The sequence below is a fragment of the Heliangelus exortis genome, chromosome 1 (assembly GCF_036169615.1).
Source record: "Heliangelus exortis chromosome 1, bHelExo1.hap1, whole genome shotgun sequence".
Taxonomy (NCBI): domain Eukaryota; kingdom Metazoa; phylum Chordata; class Aves; order Apodiformes; family Trochilidae; genus Heliangelus; species Heliangelus exortis.
In genome coordinates this window covers 123,713,912-123,731,649 of record NC_092422.1, presented here as the reverse complement: position 1 = coordinate 123,731,649, position 17,738 = coordinate 123,713,912, and the positions used below count along the sequence as shown (strand labels likewise).

The following is a 17,738-nucleotide window of genomic DNA, read 5'->3' as shown; positions in this document are numbered from 1 at the left end:
GAAAGCCAAGAACTCAAAATGCAAGCCCTGGCATAAAATTACACAGACTTCTCAAGACAGAGCCACAGCAGGAATGGGGCAGGAGGGGTGTCTGCCCTTCACACCTTCTAGTATGGAAGAAAGGAGGCTCAGGGGAGACCTCATCACACTCTACAACTCCCTGAAAGGAGGGGGTAGCCATGGGGGGGGTTGGTCTCTTTTCCCAGACGACTTTCAACAAGAGAAGAGGACACAGTCTTAAGTTGTGCCAGGGGAGATTTAGGTTAGATATTAGAAAGAATTTCTTTACGGAGAGGGTGATCAGGCAATGGAATGGGCTGCCCGGTGAGGTGGTAGATTCTCTGTCCCTGGAGATATTTAAAAAGAGACTGGATGGGGCACTCAGTGCCATGGTCTAGCAACCGCACCGGTGGGTCAAGGGTTGGACTTGATGATCTCTGAGGTCCCTTCCAACCCGGCTAATTCTATGATTCTATGGTTCTATGAAAGCAGAGAAAAAAAGAGGTTGGGTGAGTCGAGCCTGTGGTAGCCTCTGAAGGGCAAAAACCCAGCAAGCCCAGAAGTCAGGAGTTGCAGCAGAGGCCATGGGGCAGCATGAGGGAGCAGGGGAGGCACTCGTGGTCCTCACAAAGTCCTCTTGATCCCCCTGCCCTCCCAAATACACACACAAAAGGAGGTGAAGGGATGAAAGGCACTAACCAAAGGCTCTAAACCAGGTGCAATTCAAGTTGGGGCTGAGGTACCATGAGGTAAGGGAATGCCCTGAGGCCCAGCAAGGGTACACAACTTCCAGAGTTTGAAAAAGAAGTTGATAGATGTAGCTCACATAAGACAAGCAGGGTGTGTGGCAGGGCAAAATGAGGAGATATATTAATCATTGAGAAAGCTCACAGAGGTCTAAAAATTTCCCATGTATGCAATTAGAAACGAAATGTTAAAAAAAGCTGATGATCTTCAGCAGCATTTCCTGACAAGACAAACTAACATACATTTATTTCCCTAAAGAGAAGTGATATTTCCAGAACAACAACAACAAAAATTTTAAAAGCCCCTACACTTCGATTTAATTTGCAATGAAAATTTTTGGAGGGTTTCTCTTCTGTTTTCCTGTGGAGGGCAGATTGCTCAGTATTCAGAGAGAGAAAAACTGGCCTGAGAAATATTTCCATTCTGTTAGCTACAGACTTCTATTAAAGAAAGACAGTTTTTCATTCCTGTGAACAACCACATTAGCATTTCATTCCTGTGTGTGAGTGTTCACAGGATAGTTTTATCAGTGCTATTAACTTCCTGCAGTTACCTCACGTTCAGACTGAGGGATATGAGGCTGTGATAGCTGTAGCTGGATGTGCTCAGGCCTGCCCTGGCTGCATTTTCACCAGAACCCTTACAACACCTTCATTTTCTGTAATTGAACATCACAATGTTTAGCTAGGTCTTCTCTCTCGTAACAGCTGGATACAGACCTTCTGCAAAAGGGGTAAAACATCCTCTCTCCATCTGCAAAATGTACTAACGTCTTTTACAGGGAAAGCTGCTGCCAACCCTCTGGATTTTGGTTTCAAAGGCTCAGACCCACAGTTTGCCTCATGCTGCCTGCTCATGGGAGGCAGCAGTTTCAGCCCTGATCAGCCATATCTCAGCATGTATTTTCTTTCCTGAAATGCAAATCCTTAAAATGTCACTATGTAGAAATGCAGGTTTTAAAACTATCACTATGTTTCTTCCTGAAGCACAGGGCAAAAAGCTAAAACAGGATATTGAAATTGGTCACAGGTTAGAGAGATTCATCAAATAACAAAACACAAAAATGATATTAAAATGTAAGTGCTTATCCTTATTTTTATTTCGATGCCCTCTTTTAGCAAAGAACATAAGAGCTCTTTAAATATATATATATGAATTAAGTTTCATAACACTCCTAAGATTTAAGAAATTACCCAACCACTATAGGTAAGCCAACAACAGTTTTCTATAGAAAAACATACAAATGCTCATTTGTTGTTGATACCTCTGAATGCTATCAAAGTATAAGAAATAACTCATATTAATTGCAACATCTTATCACTGATAAACAGCATACCCTCACTCCTGGGACATTTTTTAAATTAAACCTCTCAAGTATTTGCATTTCTATGAAGATTCCTCCTCAGATCTAGCTTTATTTTAGGCTGAAACCCATTTTGTTTTCTGACCCCATTTCTACCTTTCTTTGTGATGACTTGCTTAGTACGCATGGGCAGTGAACATCCACATTGGAGGTGGCCTCCTTATTTCTATGCTCTGGTGCCTTCCTTTCTAAGGTATTTTTCATGATTCTAAAATCACAGATGGAAACTGTTTCTACTTTAGTTTTAGTTACCTCTTACTCAGCCTGAGCTTTTATGTAGTCCAGCCTGCTTTCTGGGATATTAAAGTCTTAAAAACTTCAGCATCAATAGCTTCATGGCTTTTTTCTTCACCAGGCTCAGTGGGTTTTTACATTCAGGATCTCCTAGTCTTGATTTAAAGAAAGTTTCTCTAATGACAGCACTGAGAAAGAAAAAGAGAATACAATTTCATTTGTGAATAAGACCTAAGGGCACTCAAAGATTTCCAAAACATGGAGCTGCCACTTTCCTATGAAAGCTCCACAGTCTATGATTAATTCTAACTAGGGCTCAAGGACACTACAGCCACCTGAGAGTGAACATTTTACAATTTTAAGAGGAAATGCAAGTTGAGAGAACTCAGACATTAGCTGCAGGGTTCAGCCACAGCATACATCCTATTTTTTACCCAAACTTTCATCAAATCAGGCTTCCTGATATTAGTCCTCCATAAGGCAGAAACCTGGCTATTTCTCAGTAAGACTTCAAAAGTGTTTAGCTTCTCCAAAAACAGTTCAGTTTCCATTATGGTAAATGTTACCCCACATAACCCTTGTGCATGCCATGTATCTGATCTCGTAGCAGAGCAAGTGTAAATCCACTCAACTACCTGGCCCATGGGGAAGGCAGCTACTCAGTAAGTACTTCAAGCTACCAGAAGACAAGATTGACACACTCCCCCTCAGCCTGGAACTAGACCCCTGTCTCCATATAAAGATAACCTTAGTGTAAACATGGCTAACTGGAATCCACATAAGTCTGCACTGGTTGTTCCAAAAACCGGCATTACTTTATACTCGGTGGCCTGCTGATTTATGATGAGAGAAATAAGTTATGCAGCCAAAACCTGAAAAACGTCATATCTAAAAATAGCCAGTAGCTCAGACCATTGCAGTAATAGCACTCTAATACTGGTACTAATTACAGGCCAACAATTGCAGACCTTAGAGCTAAGGGGCAGATTTCTGTAGCAAGAGCCAGAACAAGATGTACTCATAAAGAAAAAACACTGAGATATTATCATGAAGATGGCTGCATCAGGTCAACCTCACAGTGAGATGCAAGGAGAACCTCTTAAATCATTAGTAAAGCTGCAGCATCTCATTATTTTTAATAGCTCTTGATATAAACACCAGTGCCATAGTACCTATGAATATACTTACTCAGTAATCCCCAGGGTTCAACACTGGGCTCGGGCTCCACAACATTGAACCTTTATTTACAGGACCAGGCAGGCTAAAACAAATGCACAACTGGTGACTCACAATACACCTTCTGCCTCAGCTACACCTGCCACATCTTGGCATCACTCTGCCAGAGCTGCACATTAACCACTACAGGAGGCTCAGCAAGCCCAGGTCAACTGGACCCCCCATGATTTCAACAAAGCTGCATCACTATCCATTGATTCAAGTTGTAGTCACAGCATGCACAGAGCACAGATTTAAAAGTGCCCATTAGCACTCTTATCATGGGAGAAGAGAGGAAGAGAGATAGGAGTAATATGGGCAGGTAGGGACCCTGCACAGGAGGAGTGGGAATGAGGAAAGAGGCTCGAGTAGAGCAAGGGCAACCCAAGATGGGAGAATGGCAAAATGCTTGCCAGGAGACAAGGGAAAGAGTGTGCTCCTGAAGCACAAGGGAGCTCCCAGCCCTCTCAGGGAAGGATGAAAATCAAAGGCTGGGTATGAAGGAAGCAAGAAATCATGCCCTGAAGCAAGGAAGCTTCTACAGTCCTTGGCTGCTCTCTTGCTTTGCTAATCGAGAGATTCCCAATCCCAATACCTTTCTCTGCTTAAGTAACTCCACCACGCCAGAGGCAGCATGCACACAGCAGCTTCCTCACAGCTGATCCCTCAGGAAGAAGTAGCACATTTTAGCACACGCTTGTTTTCTGCCTGCCCATGTTTCTCACTTCTGTCTTCACATTCAGGAGCAGCAGGATAAAGCCAGTGTTAGAAAGCCACATGCTTAAGCAGGGCTCACCATGCTCTGCTGTGCTTCCCAACACTGCAGAACATGTCCTGGGCTTCTGCTTGCCCTGGTGGAGAACTTGGTCAGAGCACACCACAACAGCAGTACTTTTGACAAACACTAAAGGATATGGAAAAAAAGGACAATGATCAAATAAAAGGATTGTATCATTCAGCTGAAAGGGGAGAGTGGCACTTGTCATTGTTATACATCTAACATTCCAGCTGTGTTTTCTTATTTTACAGTGTCACCTCCCAGACCCTGTACCCTGCCTTTCTGCAAGGGCACTACTGTGGGATCATTTCCAGAGTTCTCAAACTTTTCTAGATATCTTAACACTAGAAAATCACGGGGTATAATTTTACAGAAGGCAAAATGAGACACAGAAATATCAGTGCCATAATATCCACCAATTTTGGTTTCACTTTGCATAGAACTTCACACTTCTATAGCACTTCATACTTTCAAAATGCTTCTCTAATTGATATGGTCTCCAGTGGGATTACTCAGTTCTCCAACCCAAATCTTGAAGAAGACAAGAAGTTCTCTGAAGAGCAGGAGTAAAGTCTGGCTTCCTGAATTTCCATGCCTTATAGTTGGGAAGCCCCAATTCTTGGGAGCTCTCACTTGAACTCTTCCAAGACTTTTCCCACTTAAGCTTTTCCCAGAACTATGACTTCCACACACCTGGCCTTTTGAGGCCAAATGTGGTGGTCTACAGCTAACTGCCCCCCAAAAAAAAAAAAAAAAAGGGAAATGTCCTCATCCTTCCCTCCAGGTCAGGCACATCAGCACACTGCTCTGCATCCCACAGGCCCCTCTGGAGCAAGCCAACTTGTGCCTAGATGCCTTCAGAGAAACAGAAACTCAGCAATACCTGGGGACTTTCTTAACATATAGGCCAGTAAAGGGTCATAGATGAAATAGATATTTGTGTTCTTGATTTGTGTTTTGGAGCAGAGAGGAGTCTGAAGGCAAATCTGAGAGCTGAGTCCCTTTCCCAAGCCTGAGAGACAGGAGGCAAAACAGTCACAGTCACACACTGAGCCTTTGATTCCTTGCAAGAGCCACAAACCTTTTTGTTCTGTATTACAAAAAGCCTTTGCTCTCTCTTTAGAAGAGACCAGCTCCCTGCAGCCCACCAGCCTACACTCAAAGACCAGCAAACAAACAACATTAAACTGCTTTCTTTAATCTTGCACTCAAAATGGATGACCTCCTTCTTCCCCACTCAAATTCTAGACAAAGAATTCAACCACAGTCAGATATTCAGCATTGTCATCACTATTCAGACACTTAGGAGGATCTCCAAGTTACTGCCACAGGAATGAGAGCTTTCCAACATGCTATTGCAGCTCTCAGAACTTTATTATGACTCCCACAATGATGCTAAAGGAGCCAGTGTCTGGATCAGTATAATCACATGAACATCTCACCTGCCAGTAGGAAAATTAACAGTGCTAAACTTCGAAGTGTTTAGCTCTCCTAGAGAAAATGTGAAGTGGGACCACTAAACAGTGGGAACATCTGAAGGCTCAGAAATCATTAGATGGATGAAAAAAGCAGGGGGTTTTGTTAGTCTCAGTTTTTAGACACTTGACGTCAGCAATTCTGCTCTTGCTCCAAAGTACCACTTCTACAGACTCTAACTATACTGGCACTCTCAAAAAATAAAAGGAAATAAAGTACAATTAGAGCTAGTCATAAATATTTAAAAGTAGCTAAATAATGAATAAAGTCTAATTTTACATTCCTTTCTATGCCTACTAAAGTTTGAAATATGACTAGTTGTCCTTTCTGTATTATATTTAATAGGCCTTATTCTGCTACATGCATTTAAAACAGCACATCTGAATTCTGCTCATGGAAAATTTTTGTTCCACCACTGAGCACAACAGCATATATTGAAAAGAAAACCAGAGGTTGCCAGTGAAGGTCATGCTTCAATTGAAGATATTTTTGGTTACAAAGTAGGGTATCTGCACCTTTAAATGGTGCCAGAGCAATTTTCCTTTCGAGCAACGTCTTGTAAACTTTCATGCATCTGTGTGACTCTATTTGCATGAATTTAGTGTGGTAATTCTCATAAGCAGAAGTTACTTATGTGGTTCAGTTTACTTCAGTTCATTTTGAAATCAAAATGTATTTGAAAAATACCCTGAAAGGTCAGAACTACTTTCAGAGCAAGAAGACCATTTACTGCTGAGGTCTACATGGCACTGAGCTATTCTCTGCCTTCCACACTCAGTAACAAAATTCATTAAAATTCACTTGCAGAATCTTGCAAACTAGGAGCTTCATTTGGCTTTATGTCATTAGACAGCTTTACGTGTTCACATCACAGATGACAAAACACTGCCCAAACTGCTCCAAGTCTGCAAACTCTCCAAAATAAAATAAGCTTGATCTGTGGAAGTCTGGCTCAACTGGAGTTCAAGGGAGAGTTTTAAGGCATGTCGGAAAACACGTTCTAGTTCCAAGAAATTCTGCATTTTAACAATTGTCTGTCTTTTATCTCAGCGTGATTTACTTATAATTTTTTTTTTTCAATGTGGGTTGAGAAGTCTCGCTGATGGCACCCAAACCAGGAAAGCCACACTCCAGACATGACCTCTGCCTAGTACCAACAGAAGGTAAAAAACACACAAGAAGCTTCTATTGTCGTTTGGCTCCCCCATCCTCAGGGTTCACAGAGTCTCAACATAAATTACAGCAGTAGCTGCCTTCTGGCTGCCACCACTCCTGGCAGGCTGCTCCAGACACAGGAGCAGCTCTTTGGGCTCAGCTGACATGTAGGGATGACTCAAGAGAAAGCAATTCAATTGTTTCTGGGTTTGTGCTCAGACCCTGACACAGTCCATCTTCTGCTGCCTTCCTCTGCCTTCCTTCTAGGCTGAAACCAGGGCTACAGCTGCAACGGTGATGTTGCTGAAATGACAGGAGGAAAATGAATGCCATCATTTTTTTGTTGTATGCCAGGACCAGCACTGGAAGAGAGTGTGATCTTCCCTCAGCTTGGGACAGGGCTCAGGCCATACCCTGCTCACACATCACATCCAGGACAGCCTCTAGAAATCACCTCCCAGGCACACGAGTGGACTCACAGCTGACAGAATAAGAAATAGAATGCAAACACCATATGGCACATCTTACTCATATTCCATTCCATTTTGTATCTTATATTAAAAAAATAAATATATCCCATGCTAACTAGTTCATTAGAGAGTAGTCAGGTTTTAATCATAGCAGAGACAAACGCATCAAATCAGCATTCACGCACTTCAATTAATAAATCTAAAGAAATACAAATCTGTGACCAGGATGGAACATAAAGACTGAACTGAAAAATACCACAAAGAAAAGTGGCATTTCTCTGGCAAAGGAAGGTTTCGTCATAAGAAAACAATTTCCAAGCTGTTCAAAATCATCTGTGCAGCAAGAAATGAATGCACCAACATCCACATAAAAGCCCAGCAATCTGGTCAGAATCACTGCCCTTTTTCATTCATGACAGAAACTCCTGAGAAGTGCATCACTGCCAAGTTTAAAAGTCTTTCACCTCCATGAGAGCACAGCAGTGCTCAGTGCTTCATCAGTGTGAACTAAGTGTCATTTTGCAGAGGTGAAGCAAACTTTTTTATCAGTAGAGCATAGCAATGTTCCATATTCCCTGAAAGAACATCTGACAGGAAACAGAGCAAACTGGTAGGAAATCAGTGGAAATGGGAACTCTAAGAGAAGCAACCTGCCCCAGGCATCACCAGAAGCATGTGGAAGGGAATTTCCCTTTTTAGACTAGTACCACAACCCTGTTTAACTTTTACAGCAGCTTGCCTATTGGTGTTGTGGAGCATCCCTCAGGTGGCTGAGGCAAAGAGAGCCAATACATCCCATGTATGCCCTGTCAAGCTGCTGGGAGGGCAGCTGTGTGGCTGGCAAGTCAAAGCCAAGCTGTTATGATCACGGTGCCACTCCTCCTTTGCCTCCTGCCTTTCGTGTCACCTGGAGACATAAGCTATGACCAGCAAAGGAAATACCTCATCATCTATTTCACTTGCCTGGAGCAGTGGGGAGAATCCTGAAAACAGCCATTAAGCATTGAAGTCCAACTTGTTTGCCTAATTCCTTATTTATTATGATAATCAATGGCTTCAAGTCTCTCATCTCAGTACAAAGAACTAGAAAAGCCTGGTATAGTCTCCCTAATGGCAATGCAGAGCTGAACAATATGTTTGCCATTCAGCAAATCCTCCACTAAAGGTTCTGACTCTTGAAGTAATGAAACAATTATTCATTAGTTAGAACACAGTGGCACTTTCAGTCAAAGGAAAGACCCCACTGTGGCTGGCACAATACAAGCACAGAACAGAATACATAATCCAAGTGCCTAATTGCAGAGCTGTGGCCTTGTGCCTGATGCTACTGATCCCCTTTAAAACATGCAAGCAAAAATGGTATTTATATTAAAATTAGCAAGTTACTCCTCTTACAAGGAGGAATGTAGATCATTTGGTTTGGGAGTGCCATCCCTCTGTTCCTCATCAGTGTAGCAAGGAGCTCATCCTTCCCTGAAGACAGGAATTCAAGAGGAGAGCATCACAGCTGATGCACAGGCTTTTTAGGGCTAGCCTGAGAGAGAAAAGAGAATAATACTTAGAAACAAATTCCACAGACAGCCAGCAGCCCCATGTCCTCAAAGGTCAGCTCAGGTTTTCCAAGTGAGATGTTGTACAACCTGTCAGCACAAGATATAATCAAGGGTGTTTCAACTCAAGAGAGAAGGAGCACGGACACAGCCTTGGGAAAGCAAGCTCTACCAAAATGTGGGAGGGATGTTTTCCTTATGCAGCTGAGAGAGGCTTCATTGCCAAAGTGATTTACAAATAGATGTGAAAAGAATTGCATAAATACCATGGGAAAACTTGCAGTGCATTCATAGTGATGAAGCATATGATTCAACAGGTTTTCCCTCTCTCCTAACACGTCCCCTGAAGATAAATGCTTACCTTCTAAAATATCACTGTGACCCAAAGCCTGCTGAAGTCTCAAGAAAAATAAAATCCAACTGCACTTCAAACGAGGCCATAAATTTGAGGGGAGGGCCATGTTTATTTGAAGTTGTTTAAACAACAAAAAAACAACTTCAGATTTTGCTGGTAGACTTTATAGATCTGTTGCAGCCATTTATACATTTTGCCATAAATCCCAGCATATTGCTACAAGCCAGGTGCTGGAAAGCTTTTGCTCTTTTTTGCCTTGAAGGTTTTGGGACATATTTATATACAAGCTAGGCAATACCAACTAATGTGTTAGCTGCAGGGAGGTTAATGTCCTTATTTTTTTTTCCCATAGCAAGTTAAATCATTCAGTAACTTTGCTTCAAGATATCTAAAAAACTATCAGCTTGTAAAGGTAAAAAGAACATCTAATGGAATCTGATCCATAAACTATATAAAAAAGAAAGTTACTGAAACACTTTAACCAGAGTCACATCAATACTGCAAACACGCTACACTATCACAATTTTGAAAAAGTGTTATTTTCTTCTAAGAAAAGTTGTCATTTTCCATTCAGTAAACATGCACAACTTTCAACTCAGCTGTGCATGACAGTAAGGGCATGAGTTTGTTTTCTGAGGTAATGAAATCCAACTCAGGCCACTACACAGAGACCTACAAAAGCAGTAGTCATAAAACTGAGAACAAACAAACAAACAGGAAATAGGTAACTTTATATAATTTGGTATTTTAAACTAAGAGAATTAATCAATTTTTTTCAAGATTTTGGGTACCTTTATGGGCTACTGTGGGAAAAAAACCCCTAAAAATTAAAACAACAACAACAAAAAAACCCTCAAAACCCCAAACCAAGAATACTCTAGGAAATGGAGATTTACAATAAAGCATAGCAGATGCTATAAAAGTATTCAGACCAGTAAATTTTAAGTGCATAAAGTCATCACTACTTTCTGGAAATTGCTTAGCTATAAGACAAAAAAGGGCTGAAGAACCATGATGATGGATGGTCTGGAAGGATCAGAAGTGACTATGGTTTTTGTTTAGATTCTTCCCACTAATGAAAACTGCAGTGATAAAGTTTTGCCAGTAATACAGAATGCAAAATCTCTCCTATTGACAACATCAATTAAATCCCAGCCATCCAAAAGTTGGATGCCATTCTTTCTTCTGCATTTCTCCTCTGGCAAAATTCATAATTAGTTGTCCAAGTCATCTGGACTACATGCAACATTCTGAAGCCTGTAACCAGAAAGCAAGAGGAAAGGAGTGGGGTTTACAGCTCAGGACTGAGGTGATTTTACAAGACCTGAGTATGCTATGTTTATAATCTTCCAGAAGAGGGCTACACCTGCAAGTGGATGTCAGAGGTGGAAATTTCTTTATTGTAGTCAGCTCCCATATTTACATTTTTCCTGTCTTAACAAAAGAAAGAGCAAACTTCAATTGTAGTGCCTGATCATCTTACCCAGTTCTCCATCTCAGAGAGACAGACACCACCAGCTAGGACACAGTCTCATGGAGGCTTTTCCCTACACACACCCCAGGCAGAAAACATCAACATAAGATCAACAAGACAGTAAGAAAAACTGCTGTAGTGAAAGCCATACTTAAGCCCTTATGTTTATCTGCTAGTGGATTCTTTTCTTTTTCTTGTGTATTTTCCTACAAGGCTAAAAATATTTCAGCAATGAAAGCCGTTAATAATGGAGATAATTGTGTTGCAGGATTTGGTGTCAAGTTAACTGTTTAAAGATGTAACAGGAAAACAAGGGTCTAGTTAACACTGCATCCCCTGCTGAACTCAAAATAGCCCCATATTAACACAAGAGGGGCAAAATACTGGTTTACATTGAACACAGTGCTGCTGTTGTCTATCAGCTCTTCTGACAAACAACTGCTCCATTTTTTGCTGTTTTCCACTTCACACAAGCACAGATATTTCAGATCAGCAAAGACCACAACGTGCAGTTTGGATGCCTTGCACCACACAGGACACAGAAATAAGCCAGGAAACCCTGCAAGAAGAGATGACTTCTTCTGAGCTGCATGAGCAAACACTGACCTCCAAAGTCCGTAGATTAAATAAATTCCAGGACTAGTGATGATTTGCACTAAGGCTGGCCTGTATACATTCAAGGCTTTTTTACCCCACTAGGATAAACTGGAGATGCAGGAATCAAGTCCTTTCCCTCTTGGAAAGGCACCTCAGGCATTGTGTCTCAACCTCCTCCTCTTTTTAATCTAATTCACTCATCAACAGAGATTCTCTGAGATGCATGAGAGGGGAAGGTGAAACTCCCAGTATGTTGCTACTTGTGACTGACACCATCACGTGGATCTCAACCTTGAGCAGTATAAGGCCACAGAATAACCCTAGACACTTGAAGCCCTAGGAGTGGTATCACTAGATACCAATAGGTGCATAGTTTTAAGGACACGGCTCCAAAGCCAGAGAGCTTCTGCCTTTCCAATGGGCTGACAAAACTGGAACTCGATGTTAATGCTACTACAGTCTCAGTCTTCTCAAGAGGAACCATGAGAGGTCAAAGGAAGGCAAGAGCAACTGCTTACTGATATTTGCAATGATAATGCCACTACAAAGCATCACTTTCAAAATGCAAGCCATAAGTCAGGCTAGTTTCTCTCCAAGGATGTAACAGCCTCCCTTAGGCTGAGGGAGCTGGGGCTGTTCAGCCTGGAGAAGAGGAGGCTCAGGGGAGACCTCATCACTCTCTACAACTCCCTGAAAGGAGGGGGTAGCCAGGGGGGGTTGGTCTCTTTTCCCAGGCAACTCTCAGCAAGACAAGAGGGCACGGTCTCAAGTTGTGCCGGGGGAGGTTTAGGTTGGACATTAGAAAGAATTTCTTTACAGAGAGGGTGATCAAGCATTGGAATGGGCTGCCCCGGGAAGTAGTGGATTCTCCATCCGTGGAGAATCCATCTCTTATTTAAAAAGAGACTGGATGTGGCACTCAGTGCCATGGTCTGGTAACTGCAGCGGTAGTGGATCAAGGGTTGGACTTGATGATCTCTGAGGTCTCTTCCAACCGAGCCAATTCTATAATTCTATGATGTTTTTAACTCACACGCTGCATTGTCAGTTATTATAATTAATTACCGTTTTTGTGGATTTCAGTTTTTATTCCTTAAATCTCCTCCTCATAAGAAAACTAGTAGATGACATAAGAAGAAACTGAGACCTTGCAGGATTCCTCCTTGCGTAGCAGGCGTGGAAGAGCCTTAGGACACATCATTCACACAGCTGGATAAGGATTCCCTGCTATAGGTGGTGTGCACTGCCTCCACTCTTATCCTGAGATTTTTATACAGGTTCATATACATTAGTGGATGAAACCTTCAGACATCAAGTCTAACATGAAAGGCAAACCCAAGTCTCACTGTGTGTTGGCACACATGCACAAACCCTTCAACCAATCCCATACAGTCATCTTGTGGAAAAACATCTCCCCTGGTTCTTGCCACCCACTACACAAAACAAGAGTGAGGGCTGCCTGCACAGCAGCTGGCTTGAGGTATCTAAGTGATGCATTTAACCACTGAGTGGCCATCTTTAAAATAAAAAAAAAATTATGTATTGTTTTGGGGAACTGAGCTTTCTGGTCTTCTGCCAAGATCACCTGGTCCTGTGAGGACGCTGTCCTGTATGGCCCCATAAGAGAGCTGCATTCAAAGAAATAAATGTTGGAGTAAATGCAAAATACCACTGTAGTATGCTCAACAAATACACCAGTCATTAAATACTTCAGTTCAACAGAGAGGACTGGTAAACCAACAAAAATTTGTGGGGTTTTGGAGCTGTCTTTGGACCTTTCTACCGGTGATGTTCCTAACAGGAGTGCACTGCTTCTGCAAACTGCATTGCACTGCACTGCATGGACAGATCCTGCCAGGCACTGAGCTGTAAGGACAACACACAATGTCCAAATAGCCTCCAACTACCAAAAGTAGCATCTATTAATTTGCTCATATCCTTACATACACTGATGTCAGCAACCTCTAACTAGGAGGAAATATTCCCAGGGGGCTCTCACTACAGAGGAAAAAGAAGAGCCTTGCTATTGTTAAAACATTAGCATGAGACCTCCCTTCACAGAACCCCTGAGGTTTCCACCAAGAGGCTGTGGCCTCAGGCTCAGATACTGGCAGTAAGAGCCCTTGCAGTCCCAGGAGAAATCCAGTCATACCCATCCCCTTTACCTCATCACTTGAGCTATCTTTCGTGTGTTTATCTTCACAACTCATCAGCTGTGAATTGTGTTCTTTTAAACAGTGTAAATTGCTTTATTTACACCATTAGATGGTGGAGTTTTTTATAGCCTCCTTACCACTGGTAATTAGATGGCTAATTTGGGCTGTCCCTGTCTTAAGATCCAGCTACTAGAAATTAGGCAAGGAGTAATCTAAGTAGGAATTCCTACTAAGATGCCCAATTCCCAAAATTCTGCTGATTTGCATATAAAGAAAAAATACTAGACATGCAAAATAAACTTTTTAAATTGCATATTTTCTACTTCTGATGTTCTTTCCTAATTCAGTTTTCCCAGTTCTTACTCACATCATGTCAGCTGCTTTCTGTCCTCTGTATGCATGGATTGGTCACTTATACTATTCCTATTTGTATTTAGGTTTGCTTCTAAAAACAAACCTTGCCCTACCCACAAGATGTATTAACCATGGATGACTACACTGTCATGGGATAATCATGTGAAATAACTTGTTCCACTTTGAGTTAGTGTCTTCTGTCCCTCACAAGAACAATTCCACCCTTGTGAAATCCCAAGTTATTGCATTGTCAACTGCTATTCAGAATGTAAAGAGTCTGGATGTACATTACATCTTCTGGATGTAATGACTTCTTATTCCGAAGAAATTTCATGTTGTTTTCTCTTATAGTCAACACAATAAGAATACACACATGGTATAAAATATCTTGGCTATTAGATCATGGAGGAAAACTATTACGTTTAAAGGAAGGAAGGTGGCAAGTCTCAGTGATTTTAATTCTTAAAATTAGTACTAGATAAAACAGGCTAGGACCTTTGATACATTTGTTTGTTCATTTATACCACTGTATTCAGTAATTGTGCATTCAACCAGAGGAACTGGTCTCCTGGGCAGCTTATCAAAAACATATGATAACAGCAGTTGACTCAGTTTATGAGTCTAACTTTACAATGAATACTCAAAACTAGCCCTTGCAAAACAAGAGATGAGTGAGGAACATGACAAACATATTTTGACCATTGTAAATGCAAGTCTTTCTCTGGTCTTCCAAACTGAAGGAAGATTTTCAGGAACAAAGCATTCAAACAAGGACTGCAGAAATCCTGATTGACATCTTTTCTAATCTTGCATGAGCCTCAAAAGTAAAACAACTTCAGTAAATACTGGTATTATATAAAACTCATCTCATCTAATTAATCACTGCTAGTTATTACTGCCAAACTCTTGGCAGTCAGGATACCAACACAATCCATCCTACCTCTGCGGGCTGACTCCTTGTTTAGCACACAGATAATACAGCTTGATGTCCTGGAGGCAAAAAATAAGAGAGAACAGTCAAACTAACAAGTGTTTGAGCATCTGGAGACCATCTTTACCCCTAGACTACAACCACAGCACACCACCTAGTCCTGGCTGGAACAGCTTATGAAAGCAGCATGTAAATCCAGGCAAGCCCATGGTGTTCTAAAAGCAGTCCAGAAGGACTAGGAAGTTCTCCTAGCAAGGTGAGAAGGGTTAAGTAGGTACTGTTAACTCGGAGAGGCAGATGGTTTCTGCCTGGATGTAGCATCTGTAGCAGAGGGGGCAGCCCCTTGAGAGAAACAGAAGGACATGAACTGCACTGGTCAGGCAAGAGGGATGCTTCTTTTTCTGGAATTGCAAACTAGCAGTGGTCTCTCTGCTAAAGAGCCTTCCTCAAAACCAGTGGACCCCTCCTCTTGCCTGAATGCAAAGCCTCTTGAGCTGTGGGAGCTTGTCCTGCCCAGCACCAAGCCCAGGCAGCAGGTCTGCCAGCCATCAGCCAACTTGCCCTTGCTGTCCAGGATGTACAGAACACATGGGAGGGCATGCAATGCCTACAGTTTTTCTGGAGATCAGTCTCTCAGAACAAAGATGTGTGAGCAAGCTTTTCAGGTTTAGTTTTGATTGCTCAGTATTAATGAAAAGGCTGGAGACCCTGTAGGAATACACAAGAAGCGGAAATTGCAAGGAGGACCTCTTTTCTAGTTAGGCCTATTTTTCTTTAAAAAGTCTATAAAAAGAGGTAAACTGATTTGAACTTTCATCACAAGATTTCTAAGCCCAATGAGGGTCAGATAAACTCTTTGCTCCTCCTCTCTACACAGTCACACACCATCAAGTTTAAAGTTCAACAGCTATGAGTGCTTACAGATTGTTGATGCCCTAAGCTTCCTCCCAGGGAGAGACTGGCCATGCCTCATTCTCAGGCTACTATAAATAAGGGAAAATGAATAAACCACATAATTTTACTAATGCACTTCTTGATCAAACAAAAGAGTAAACCCATCTCGCTTCTGCATTGCAGAGGAAGCTCCTCTCTCAAGGACCATAACCACTAGCTTGCCTTTTTTTTTTTTTTTTAATGCTATTTTTTTCCCAACATATTCTAGATCTTTTATTCATGGCCAGTTCATTCCTGCTCTCTGGCTGCAGCTAATGCAAGAGGCACCCTGTGCATAGCCCTACTACACCCAAATGCAACCATTTCAGCCCTGCAGGTTGCAATATCTGTACCATGAGGACAGAGAACTTGCTCCCCTCTCTATTGAGTACAAGACATGCAGGCTCCTACCTCCAGTCAGAGGTAGTCACTGTGCACAGACATCCCCCTGTCACACCAGGCACCCACGTGCTGTCCTCAGCTCACTGGTGTGATATATGGGTCTCCTTGATACACCAAACCCAACACCAAGGCACAGGGAGCAGGAGAGGGTTCACAGCCCTATGTTCTTGGCTGAGGATCTTTCAGATGGTGACACTGTTCCTTCTCCTGAGTCCCCCTACACAACCCACAGATGTGGCTTGCTGCTGTGGCCAGGCCCTGTTCACATGACCAACAAATGGGCCATTGCATCACTTAACACGTTGCCTCTCTTGGGAAAAAAAAAATAATGCTGTGCATAACATGAGGTTTCTGATGTCTGCCAGTACTTCCCATGTTCAGCTGTCTTTTATCCACTGTGGCCTGCAAAGACACTTGCTTCTAGGTGTAAGTGTGGCCCCTTCTACCCCCTCCTTTCTTGCACCATGGTCCAGTTAATTTCAGGGGATTCTGGTGGGGATCCAACCACCAGAGAAGACAAAGGATGGGGTGCCTGCTCCCTTCCAGCACCACCTCACAAAAGCAGGTGTGCTGGCAGCTGGCAGGAAAGCTGTCCAGGCTGTCCACCAGAGAGCAAGGAGATGCTTCTTTTGTGGTCTCACTAAAAGGATTAAAAAGCCTGTCCCTCCTGAGGCTACTGGGAAGTTCTGCTCTGGATTTGCAGTGCTTGGATATTATGCTGTTTAGGGACAGCCAGCTATTTATTATAGACCATTCCTTTTTCAACACAAAATGGAAACAGAAGCCCACATATGAAAAGGCTGGGTTTTTTGTTTTTGTTTTTTGTTTGTTTCTTTTGTTTTGGTTTTGGTTTTTTTTACTAGTCTCCAAAATTCAAAAGTAATTAGGTAACAGCTATAATGGCCCCACCTACTCTTGATCCTTTCTGCTGCCAGAAAATGTTTTGTGTCATAAATCACGAGAGTCCTATCTTACCCCAAAGCCAAAGATGGAGCAGAGACAGAGGCAGGATAGAGTTCTGCATATCATATAGAGTCACATTTGATAACATCTGCACTGAGCCCCATTTTAAGCTTCCTCAGGTGGGATAATGAACCCAAATGAAGAGGGAAAGGTTCATGGGGTGATTACAGCACCAGATGGCTTTTCAACCTTTTTGCTTTAACCTTGGTTTTTATCACATTTTGAATTGTGTTCGATTAGGTTCTGGAAAGGGTTCTGCTTAACAGAACACCAGAGGCATTGCTTACATTTCCCCAAAGCCAAGACAGTTGGTGAAGGGTTGCTAGAGGGTGCATCTGAATGGCTGGATACAATATCATCTTTCCTCAAGTCAGAGGGGGAAGATCAAATTGTTTCTTCCAGTCCTGGAGAGACAGCTCCTGAAAAACTGGTCCCACTAGCTGTACAGGTACTAACATACTGATTTAGAGTTTAAAATTAAGGGTTTAAAAGCACTGAACACAGTGGTAGAGCTGAGAAGGCAGCTCAGTCTTGCTGAGATCTATCAGATTGTTCCAGCTGTACTTCAGAGCGCATCTCCAGGCA

At 42.2% G+C, this 17,738-nt stretch overlaps 1 protein-coding gene across 1 annotated transcript in view; it reads right to left on the bottom strand.

The window, feature by feature from the left end:
• The window catches only part of TMCC3 (transmembrane and coiled-coil domain family 3), a 134,909-nt gene that overhangs the window by 81,058 nt on the left and 36,113 nt on the right, over positions 1–17,738 (bottom strand). The gene's annotated exons all lie outside the window — the stretch shown is intronic.